The sequence below is a fragment of the Capsicum annuum genome, chromosome 7 (genome assembly GCF_002878395.1).
Source record: "Capsicum annuum cultivar UCD-10X-F1 chromosome 7, UCD10Xv1.1, whole genome shotgun sequence".
NCBI classification, from domain to species: Eukaryota; Viridiplantae; Streptophyta; class Magnoliopsida; order Solanales; family Solanaceae; genus Capsicum; species Capsicum annuum.
This window is the reverse complement of record NC_061117.1, coordinates 11,971,233-11,980,863: the sequence shown is the minus strand read 5'-3', so window position 1 is coordinate 11,980,863 and position 9,631 is coordinate 11,971,233. Positions and strand designations below refer to the sequence as shown.

Below are 9,631 nucleotides of genomic sequence, written 5' to 3'. Positions count from 1 at the left end.
CTAATGAAGATAAACTGAAGTTTATAGCTACAAATCAGCTAACTCAGCAGTGTGCAGAGCTATGTCGATCGGAAGACATTAAAGTTCCAGAGCTAGAAGGAGACGTTGGGACACTCCATAAAAATAGAGACGTTGGGACACTCCATAAAAATAAAAATAAAGAAGAAATGAATGTCATATAATTAAAAAATATAACATTTTACATGTGGATGGTAATGTGGCATAGCCGCGTGATTTTTTTTAATTTAGGTGGCATGCTTGGTGGAATTTCGTTAAGTGGAGGGGTATTTTTGAGTCAAAAAACTAACGAAGGATATTTTTAATCTATTTCAGATAGTTCAGGGGTATTTTTGATTCTTTTTCAAATTTCGTTAAAGAGAGGGATATTTTTTAGCCAAATATTTAGTGGAGGGATATTTTTGAGTCAAAAATCTAACGAGGAATATTTTAAAGCTATTTCAGATAGTTCAGCGATATTTTTGAGCCTTTTTCATTTGCAGAATGAAAAGCTTGGTTTGACATAACCACTTGCCTTTGCCAATGCATCCGCCACTTGATTTCCTTCTCACTCTCATCAATTACTTTTCAGCTTTTATTGATAGTTTCTTGTACTTTCTTCGTGCCAAGTTATGTGTCGTTATTTGACCGGATATAATGTTTAAAAAATAAGTATTGATTTTGTTAAAGTTACAAAATTTTTTTAAAAAATAAAGAGTAATAATATTTAAAATTAAATGGGATCATTTTTAATTGAAAAACAAATTAAAAAAAAAAATAATATTTAAAATCAAGTGAAACCACTAAAGATAAAATTATAATTGTGATTTTTAAAAATTTACCAAACAAGGAAATATGACATTTTTTTAGTACGGACCAAAAAAACAATGACTATATAATTTGGGAGGGAGGGCGTAATAACCAAGGTACATCATACTTCCTTTGTAGCATGTTGATTATTAAAAGAGAATCACATTCGATGATAATGGCGTATTATTGAATTACGCTCCTTGCCCCACTCAAGACCTACCATAACAGCTTTTGCCTCTGCCAGATTGCTGCTACCAGTTCCCAGATGTTGTTGGAATGCCATTATCAAATTACCAAGATGATCTTTACAAATTCCACCAGCCTCAATTTGTCCTACAGTATTCCTGCTACCATCCGTGTTCAATTTGACCCAAGTAGCAGATGGTTTAGTCCATGTGATGATCATATGTTCTGTTTTGGGGTCGTAATTCCATCATTTGGTGGCATATTCCTTCCCAGTTCTTAAGCCATGACGTGCTGCATTTAGTCTTTAAAATCACCCATTTAAGGTGCCAAAAAATCTGAATCTGGATCTTCTTCGGGTAGGCTTTAGTATCTCCATATCTAGTTACGCACCCAAATGATGATCGGAGTAATGTGAAGGACGATTTGATGGACAAAATTCATCGGTTTGGTACTCCACCATCTAATAATCATTGATCTAATAGGAATGCCCCCCCTCCCCCGCCAATCCAATTCCAAGAGGGTCTCCAAAGTATTTCCAAGTAGATCTTGCTATATCACCACCTATGAATGTGTGAATTCCTGCAACAAAAACATTTAGAAACATTAGCTCGTTTAAATCTTCTAATAGTAACGTCCAGAGGTAGTAGTTTATCTTTTAAAATTCTCCACATGTTAAAAGACGTTTTGAAAGGTAGAAACTTGTGCCACATCTTCTTTATGAAATCAGACTTCTCTTTGGTTTGTCTAGTGCACTCCAAGCTGAAGATGTGGAAAAGGTTCCTCTGTGTGTTGGCTTCCAAATAGGTTGATCTGGAAGGTTGTCTTCCCCAATATTAATGGTATGAATGTGCTCTGCTAGGAACTCTGGAAAGTGCATATGGTCAATATTCCATCTTCTATTGTTAAAAAATGCTTTGACCTTTTGATTCTCAGGAATATTTTCCTTCTGAATAATGTGAGCTATAGCTCCCATATCTGTCCAGTTATCCCACAAAAAATTGGAATCACCACTATTAATTTCCCAAAGTAAATTTTCCTCAACTTGATCTCTGATCTTCAGCATTCTTTTCCAATTAAGAGATTGAGTGGCCTTCCATTGAATGTCAACTGGAGAAGGGAACTTGCAGTACTTAGCAATGAGAAAATCATCCCATAGATATTTATTAGTCCTGAAAATCCACCAGCTCTTCGTGCTCAAGCTGGCACTAACATCTTGTAAGTATCTACGGCCAATACCCCCTTCATCAACTGGGAAACAAAGTTTGTCCCATGAACTCCAATGGTATTTATTATTACCTTCACTCCATCCCCAAAAGAATCTGGATAAGTATGTTTCAATCTGTGTAAAAACATCCTCGGGAGGTATTATTGCAGACAATAAGTGAATAGGTTGAGAGTGAAGAACATGCTTAATAAGAACTGGAGTTTACCTTGCCATCCAGTGGTCTTCCTGACGACCTTAGTAATTAAATCATTATAGTAAAAAAAATTTTTTGTCTAAAGATTCCTGCGAAATCACTTATGAGGTTCAAAGAGATACTACTAAAACTTCCTGCGAAATCACTTATGAGGTTCAAAGGCGTTTGCAATCGTGGTTCTAATAGAAGATAGTCAATTCATCCATCTTCGCCATGACTGATGCAAAAGTGATATAAATAGCCTGAAATTCTTGACGTCTTGCAAGAAGGAAGAACATTGCTACCACTACTCTGTAGACGCTCCACTTTAGCATGATTCTATTGTCTCTCTTGTTGATCCTCCGAACGTAATTTCAGGAATCAATTATGATCAATTGAGTGGGGTATGTTTTAGTTCCTGCAATGGTATGCTTCTTCTAATTTTCCCTTATGATGAAGTCATTTTATGGAACCCGACCATTAGAGGATCAAGAAGAATTCCTAGACCGATCGTTAAAAGGAGGGATAGAAAGAGGTTCCCTGCTATTTATGTGTTTGACTACGTTTCTTCCATAGACGATTACAAAATAGTAAGAGTAGGCCGGAAAGATTTCTCACTTGCTTGTGAAGTCGAAGTATCTTGCACACAAAAAAAAATGTCATGGGAATTAATAAACTAGTTGTCCTTTTTTTATCCTAATTTTGTGGACAGCATTGTTGTAGTAGATGGAGTTGTTTACATTTTGGAGTGTATGGATTTCCCATTCTTCATGATCACACGATTTTGTTTGGAGAAGGAACAGTATGGGAAAGTATTATTTCCAGATAGAATTAAAAGATGTGAAGGTCCAGATTTGTATTCTGTTGGAGAAAACCTTTGCTTGACTAGGTTGTACAGAGACTCGACGTACAACTTTGAAGTTTGGTGTATGAAAAAGTATGCATCATGGAGTAAGATTATGAAGATTGAATTAATACGCTACGATGCATAAGTACTCAGATGTTGCTCGAGTCCCGGGACCTTTACCAAGAATGGAGACTTGTTGTTCTGGAGATATCAAATTGGAATTGTGGTTTATAAACAAGAAATAGCTGAAAGACGTATAATCTATATATAATACTATATATAAATGATAGATTTTGTTCTTTGAGTTCAAATTGTTGGTTACATGATTGATTTAGTGAAGATTAGTGGGTACCAGGATGATTACTTGCTTGATAGCTAGATGATAATTGACTAATTGTTAAAGTTGTTTGTTCGCATCCTCCAAGCAAAAGTTGCTGAGACGGAATCGAATTTATTTTGTAAGTTCATTATTATGGGTATAGTTCCTACAAAGTATCAGACTAAAAAGGAGATGGAATCGAACAATGAGCCTAATGACATATAATTATGAAATCGAAGCAATGACGAAGCTAGAATTTTTACTAAGGGGGTTCAAAATCGAAAAAAGTAAGCCCACGAATTAGACGAAGGGAGTTCAACATCAACTATATATAAATACAAAAATAATTTTAACCACGTATAAATAACATAATTTTTCTTCGAAGGGGTTCATCACAAGGTGGCTCCGTCACTAAATCAAAATATATACATAAAAAATAATTTTAATCATGTATAAATAGCATAATTTTTCATCGAAGGGGTTCATCTAGCATAATTTTTCATTGAAATATATAATGTTGAATTGATTAGACAGTTAATAATCTATATAGTTTTCACAACATTGGGTGAGAGTGCCCTACTCTGATATCATCTTAAAATTAGTTTGAGCTTAACTCATACCCCAAAAGCTGCTCATAGGAAGGAGGATTGTCTATGCCTTATAAAAAGACCACTCATCTCATTAACCACTAATATGAGACTTTTTTTTATTGGAATCTTATCAAATTGTTAGTCAAGCATCATTTCTATAGCACCATCAAACGCATATCACCCAAGGGTTTTTCCAGATGCTTCTTTTCCAAAAACTATTCTGAATTCATGAAATTAGAAGTTCTACATATATTTCAAATATACGATAATAGCACATTAAAACTAAAGTATGCATATGAAGTTCGGAGAGGCATCTTCAACAAGTCAACCGGCTTCTCTTCTTAGATTTTCAATACTGACAACGGCATGTCCTCAACAAGATCACTGCCTCAAACTTTCCACAATGTAAGAAGCATACAGGTCCATGGCAAACTTTTTTTTTTTTTTGGTAACTAACTTTATTATTTACCAAATAGGAAGTTTACACAATTCTCAAATAGTAGTCTGCAACCTGGACATAGTCCCAGGTTCAGAACTCAACCAAAACAAAGAAAAAAACATAACTGCTCCAGCATCAAACAAGCTAGCCTAAGGATAGAAATTGAGTTCTTCTACTTTATGTGCTAATCTGGGTTGCAGTCTTACCCTACACAGTAAAGTTTGAACAATTTGCTTCAGGATAGCTTCACTATGCCTTTGTTTTGTTTGAAAAACTCGTTGATCCCACAATGTAAGAAACATATAGGTCCATGGAATACTTGATGGCATCAACAGTTGCTTCAGCAGAAAGAAAGTCCTCAACAGCATCTGACTTGTTCTCATTCTTTTTATAGTTTTCAAAAAAACATTATTCTTTTTATAGTCTTCCCATATTTCAGCACAATGTAAGATGCATACAGGTCCATGGAATACTTGATGGCATCAACAACTGCTTCAGCAGAAAGAAAGTCGTCAACAACAACTCACTTGTTCTCATTCTTTTTATAGTTTTCAAAAAAGCGCTGATTCTTTCTATAGTCTTCAAAAAAACACCGTATTCCAGCAAAGTTTTCAAAAAAGCGACGTATACAGTATTTGTATAGTATTGTCATCACAAAGGGTATGGGCCTTTGGATCATTGTTTTCACAAAGGGGATCTGTACAGTATTCGGGCCTTTATAAGGCCACGAGTGGTTCTTGAGTTTCTTCTGATCCCTTTTCCACTATATAATGTCATATAAAGAGACTACCCATTCTGATCCTTTATAAAGAGACCACCTAATCCGATCTCTTTTTCGTTTATGCCTTCATTCCGATCCCTTATAAAGAGGCCACCCAGTCTGATCCCTTTTTTGTTTATGCATTATAAAGAGATCACTCATCTCATTAACCATCAATGTGAGACCTTTTTTCCTTATAAAGAGACCACCCAGTCCGATCCCTTTTCCATTTATACCTTATAAAGAGACCACCCAAGGACTTTTAGGCCCTGCTCTGATACCATCTTAAAATTGGACTTGGTCTTAACTCACACCCCAAAAGTTAGCTCATAGGGAGGAGAATTGCTTATTCCTTATTGTTCATAAAATGGTAGATATCCATCATTTTTAGAAAATATTTCATAGCATCAAAGTAATTCACTTTTGCTTCTCACTTAGACAATCAACAATAACTTTTCATACATGAATAAACAGAGACCACCCATCTCATTAACCACCAATGTAAGATCTTTTTTTATTGGAATCTTATCAGATTGTTGGTCAAGCATCCTTTCTACAGCACCATCAAACACGCATCACCCAGGATTTTTCCCAGATGCTTGTTTTCTAAAAATTATTTTGAGTTCATGAAAATTAGAAGTTCTACATATATTTCAAATATACCATAATACCACATTAAACCTAAAGTAAGCGTATAAAGTTCGGAGAGGCATCTTCAACAAGTCAGTCGACTTCTCTTCTTAGATTATCAATACTGACAACAACATGTCCTCAACAAGATCACTGCCTCATTTTAAGGGAAAATAGGTCTTTTCACATCCCCAAACCATCCCTACTTTTTTGACAAATAAAGGGTCCTAAAAACGTTGTATCACCTCGGTAGATCCCTAATATTACTCCATAAGCAAGATAGGAGAAACTATCTAGGGTTTGCAGATTTTAATCTCCAAGGGCCAATTTCTCCGCGTTCTCTTCGATTTTTCTCCATCAAAAGGTATGTGGGACTATCCTAAATCTCATAGGCGTAAGTTTATAGTTTTAACAAGTTTTAAAGATATATAATAATGTATATGTAAAAGTGTTCGTAAAAATCGTTTGAAGAGCATGCATCATGAACTCATATGTGATGAAATTATGAAATTATTAGGGGGTTTTCCATGAACTTGAGTTATAGTCATGTGTTCATAGGTTATGAGTTTCGAAAAGTGATTTTAAAGCATGATTTACGAAATTTTCCTTGCATGATGAAATTTATGATCATAATATTTTATAAACTGTGATATGGGTTTGAGAGCATGAACTATAAGTTCCCTTTTTCGATCATGAGATTTATGTGTGACTAGTGTGGGGGCTATTTTATGAATGGTGATAAATCTTGAGTTTTAAATGTTTCTTTAACTATTATGCATTGTTATTTTGCACCTTTTTGATGAGATATTTCTTACGCTAAAGGCTCTTGTGTCCTAATGAAGAAATTGCATGTGTTTTTAGGTAAGAATTGTCCACCACATGTTTAAGTATTGAAAAGAGAGTATTTTTCATATATTTCATATGCTATTTGAAATAAGAACTCTCATATGATGTTTAAATATTTTGGTGGTCATTAACATGTTTTTGAATAAAGAGGGATATGGACATGATTTGATATGATATCACTTACAAGTCTAGGTATGACGATACCTATTATGAAATGTCCTTAACATGAAAGAAAAGAATTTCTTAAGAAATATGCATGTTTTAAATGGCTAAAAATGGGCTTAAAGAGAGTTAAATGGTTACCTAAAGAAGACACGAGTTCAGAAAACTCATCGCCCAAAATCGTGTTTTGCTGATACGGATTTTATTATATGTTATTCGATAAGTGGGATAACATGGTATGCCGGTAAGTTGGTCGTACTCTTTCATGATACTCCAATCCTTGTGGAAAACTTGGATTAGGGGCATAGCCGATGAGTTAATGACGGACTCATATAGCTCGTGGGTAGTAAGTCGTAGTGTGTATCATCTAACTCAAAAGTAAAGTAAAGAGTTGAGTCAACATTTTACAAGCATGAATTGAGGCTTTTTCATATTATGCCCATGTGTGTGTGTGTGTATATATATATATTATGCTAAATTATTTTTACAATGCTCTCAATTATGTTAAATGAAATATATGCTATTTTAATTTGGGTTGTTCTACTTACCAGTACTTTTCAAGTATTGGCCTACTTCTCCTATGGGTTCTGAGGCATAGTCCCATGGCCCAGTTCATTAGTAGAACAATCAGGATATGACAGAGTTGGTGAACCATCCATCTTTCGGAAGGCAATTTATTCATATGTTGACCCTGTAAGTTTATGGTCCAGCCAGGGGTCTTGTCCCAGCCTAGAAAGTTAGTTTTCAGTAGAGGCTTCGCAATTTCAATATTGTATTGTCATAATCTTATTGACATGTTTTGATCATAAGATCAACTTAAATTTCATTATATCTTCCGCACTTTGATTTATGTATGGATTATACTTATGATAGTATGCTAAGGAGTCTCTCGGGCCTTCATAGTTCGGGATGCCCATCGCGGCCAAGACCTCGGCTCGGATCTTGACACATCATTATCCAAATTTATAATAAATTAAAATAACCAAACAAGTATTTTATCTATGTAGAAATAAAATAAACAAAGAGGTTATAGAAAAGGAAAGTAATAATTGGTTAGCCACATTAATGCCGGCACCAACAAATTAGTAGGAATTTTTCATTACCTAATTAATTAAAACGTTTTATCTTTTACCTTCTTTTTTTATGAATTAATTCAGACGAAAAACAAAATTTATTTAGGTTTAAATTTTGGCTAAATATGTAACTATTCTTTGAATACTATTGTTATTTTGAAAATAAAGTTAAAAATATGCAATGTGTTTTTTAAGATTGTATATTCATTTAAAACTCTCTAAAAAAGATCATTAGCCAATTATATTGAATGTAACCAAGGAGTTCGCGAAATTAACGTGGGAGGATTAAAGTAAAATAGAACCAAAAAGATAAAGAAAATAAAGGTACAAAGAAAATATGAAAAAAGAAGTAGAGAAACAATATACTATATTGAAGATTTGAATTTGACAATTTGCTTGTATCCAACTAATTTATATAATTAATTTGAATGATTAAATATAAAATTTCTTTTACATCTTGGATGAACTTATAAATGATATTGTTTTGCTTAATTTGTTGATTTTATTTCATAAGATTAATTGAAGTTTTATATGATCAAGCGAAGCACAGCTATATTTACTAGTTATGATAAATAAAGTGGATTAACGACCTTTTTTTATATAAGAACTAGAAAAGAGATTAAATTAAACTTGATGAAGAGATGATCTAAATTCAATAAAGTTAATGCAGGTAATCGAAAAGTTTCTAAAGACAAAAATCCAGCATTCACCACTACAACAACATTCACCGCCGATTGTTGTTCCTATTGTTGTTGTCGTTGAAGGAGATGATAATAGGGAACCTGCATTGGATACCCCGCCACTGCAACAGCTGCATTCTTTGCCAATTGTTGTTCCTTTTGCTGTTGTTGTTGGAGATGGTAGTAGTGTACTTGCATTGGGTAGCCAACCCGCCGCTGTTGCATTCTCCACATTCTTCATCGATTGTTGTGATTTTTTCTCCAATAAGCATTAGACAAAGGGTGACAAATTCTATGTTAATACACACACAAAATGAGGAATGGAAATAGAGTAATCTACTTGTGTTGTGCTCTCTTACTTGAGTGCTCTTACTCACAATTTGTATCAACTAAATTTATACTTATTATCGGATAAACTGGAGGACAGTGAGGTCCACCGCATCAGTAATGGACAGAACCTCATTTCTTTGATCAAAATGATAGCTGGTGAAATCATCTAAGGTAAAAAAGCACTCATGTAACATTGTCTAAATAGGAAAAAAAAAAAAAAGACATATAGTATATAATTTTATTTAGATTAATCTCCTCTCTTGCATATGAAAAAGCAAAAGAAAGAGCAAGAACAACCTACAACTCCTCTGACACTTATCTACTAACACGTATGTTTCAGAAAAGAAAATAATTAATTAACTCCAACTGTAATCTTTTTGTTTTTGATATTCCATTTTGAATGTCTCTCCATCCTCTATGATTTCTAATGGGAGAAGGCCCAATTAAAACTTTTTGAAACCTTTCAAAATATTAACGAGTCTATTAGTACTACATAAATTGTGATAGATGAAATAATATATATCATTTGAAATGACGTAAAAAGTATCATAAATCACAACTTGTA

General features: G+C 33.9%; 1 pseudogene; it reads left to right on the top strand.

Annotated features, from left to right (window-relative positions):
- The first annotated feature begins 2,514 nt into the window (after positions 1–2,514).
- Positions 2,515–3,577, top strand: LOC124885673 (annotated as a pseudogene).
- The last annotated feature ends 6,054 nt before the right edge of the window (positions 3,578–9,631 follow it).